Source organism: Sapajus apella, unplaced genomic scaffold, assembly GCF_009761245.1.
Source record: "Sapajus apella isolate SASKATOON/1434 unplaced genomic scaffold, GSC_monkey_1.0 scaffold8, whole genome shotgun sequence".
Classification (NCBI taxonomy): domain Eukaryota; kingdom Metazoa; phylum Chordata; class Mammalia; order Primates; family Cebidae; genus Sapajus; species Sapajus apella.
In genome coordinates, this window is record NW_022436948.1 from 9869599 (window position 1) to 9872690 (window position 3092).

The following is a 3092-nucleotide window of genomic DNA, read 5'->3' on the forward strand; positions in this document are numbered from 1 at the left end:
TGGTGCTTTGGTTGTCCAGGGATTAGAACAATGCGCAATGGGTGGGTGCGGTGCTCACACCTGTCATCACTTCAGGGGAGGCTGAGGTGGGAGGATCTCTTGAGCCCAGGAGTTCAAGATCAGCTTGGGTGACATAATGAGCGCCCTGCCTCCATTCCTACAAGACAATTGAAAAAATCAGCTGTGCACAGGCCGCAACTGCTCGGAAGGGTGAGGCGGGAGGATGGCATGAGCCCAGGAGTTTGAGGTTGCAGTGAGCCGGGATCACACCACTGCACTCCAGCCTGGATAACAACTGAGTGAGACCCTATCTCTGAAAATAATAAGAAAAATTAAAAAATATGCAGGGACAAAAAGCAACTACCCAGAAACATTTACAACTGAGTAACACTGCCTCAGGCACAGCAGATCTCCATTTATTTGAAGAAGAGTTGTATAAGACCATCTGTTTGTAGACAGTGCTTGTTAGGTGAAATCACAGACCCCTTGCAAGAAACCTGCAGTCCCTTGTGGGTCAGTCTGTGGCCCACAGGGTGAAGCCACTGTTCACAGTCCATATACTTCCTTGTTGGCTGTTTTGTTTTGGATTCAGACTTCAGTGGCAGGCTGTTCTTGTAAAATCATTCTGAGGGTAGCAAACCCGTCTGTCCCCACATAGACAGCTTGCGTGCTGTTTAACCAGTGGCACTGTTTCCTCCCTTACGCTCTAATCACCACGGACTCCCCCTCCCCACCGTTCTAGGTTTTCTCTACTGGTGCATAGGGTGTGCCTGAGGCTCCTAAGGACTCCACCCCTGTTGGGGTCTGGTTCTGAGTTTGGGTGGTAAACCTCCACCTGCTGACTTGGCCCGAGGGACAGACACCTAGAAGTTAAGGCGATTGGAGGCATTCCTCTGTCCTCTTTCCAGCTGAGAATAGAATTAGGCCCTCCTCTGTGAGAGTGTTGTTTGGAGGCTGGCAGTGAGGTTTGAGGAAATGGTCTATACTTCTGTGAAAATGACTTTCTCACTGAAGCACCTGGCACGCCCCTCGAGGGCCCTCGGGGTCTAGCAGAGGCTGGATTCTGGCTCCTCCTTGGTGATGCCTGCTGTGCCCCTTATGGTAGGTAAATGCTTAAATGCTGGGCGGCAGGTTTTGTCCTGAGGGGCAATGTGTGTTGACTTGTGGGCTGATATGTGAACAGAGCCTCGTCAGGAACGCCACCTGTGGGATCCCTTGGAAAACTGCTTTCTCCCACAGTCCAGAAAGTCACATGGGAACTAAAGGGAACAAATGGAGGAAGGAAGGAGCAGGTAGAATGTGCCTCTCCAGCCCGGCCAGTGTATCCATACAACAGTGCCCCGCACAATAGGACAGTGATCTCCACACACCAGTGCCCCCCCAACACATGCCAGGGTCCCCACACAACACGGCAGTGTCCCCACACAACATGCCAGTGTCCCCACACATGGCAGCATCCCCCCACCCACATGCCAGTGTCCCCACACATACAACATGCCATTGTCCCGCCCACACACCAGTGTCCCCACACAACATGCCAGTGTCCCCCACATGCCAGTGTCCCCCCTACACATGCCAGTATCCTCCCCACACACACCAGTGTCCCCATGCAACATGCCAGTGTCCCCACACACCAGTGTCCCCATACACGCTAGTTCCCCCGAACATGCCAGTGGCCTCCAGACATGCTAGAGTCCCGCTGACAACACGCCAGCACCCGTCCCCGCCAACAGCCATTCCTGTCCCATGCTCAGCCCTCTCACCTTTCAGACAGCATTCCTCCATCTTTATTGTCCTGTTGTAACCTTTCACTTTTTTCTTGTTTTAATATCCTTTTATTCCATGTAGTTTTAACATTAGGCTATAAAAAAATTAAAACAACAACTCCCCAGTTGGGTGTGGTGGCTCACTCCTGTAATCCCAGCACTTTTGAGAGGCCAGGGTGGGCAAATCACGAGGTCAGGAGTTTGAGACCAGCCTGGCCAACATTGTGAAACCCTGGTGGCGCCTGCCACCACGTCCAGCTTATTTTTATATACAAAAATAAGCTGGATGTGGTGACAGGTGCCTGTAATCCCAGCTACTTGGGAGGCCGAGGCAGGAGAATTGCTTGAATCGGGAGGCAGAGGTTGCAGTGAGCTGAGATTGTGCCACTGCACTTCATTCTGAGTGTCAGAGTGAGACTCCATCTCAACCAAACCAAACAGAACTTAGGCGATAAAGTGAGACTGCGCCTCAAACAAACCAAACCAAACCAAACCAACCAAAAACCTCCCTAAAATATAACTTACTTAATAAAAATGTAAGGTTACCACTCCACACCTTGATAGCTGTAATCAACAAGGCAGATAGTAGCAGGTGCTGTTACTATCCAAGGTGGGAGGATCACTTGGGGCCTGAAGTTTGAGACCAGCCTGGGCAACATAGTGAGACCCCCATCTCTACCAAAAAAAAAAAAAAAAAAAAAAAAGGCGGGAATGGTGCTGCATGCCTGTAGTCCCAGCTACTCTGGAGGCTGAGGCAGGAGGATTGAATGAGTTCAGGAGTTCAAGGCTGCGACGAGCTATGATCGCACAGCTGCACTCCAGCCTGGATGACAAATCTGTAGACTCCTAATTAAGGCAAAGGAGTCAGGCTGGTGGGACAGAGGGAGATACAGAGATAAAGCAGGTAAGTTATCGGCTTGCCTTTCTTCATGGTCCAGGACACGTAGCCCTTCTGCGCAGATAACGTACATTACCCACAATCCTCCTGCACCCAATTTCACATCAAACACTTCAGTTTATCATCAGATGTCTTGGCTGAGAGAGACATGCAAGCTAGCTCCTTGCAGCCCTGGTGTTATCAGTATTGCGCGTAGACCTCTGCAGCCGAAACCATCCTATAAAATCTCCAGGAGCCTCTGTCTCTGGCAGTCCGCTCCTCTTCTGCTGATCCGCCCGTTGTCTCCTCAAAACCTCTTTTCATTCTTCCTCGCATATATCGGCCTTTCTTTACCTACGGCTGTCTTGGTAAATTCTTCACCCCCGTGTGCCACTGGCCCAAATGGTTGTCGCCCACCCGCGACAAAAGTGAGACCCTTTCTATAAAAA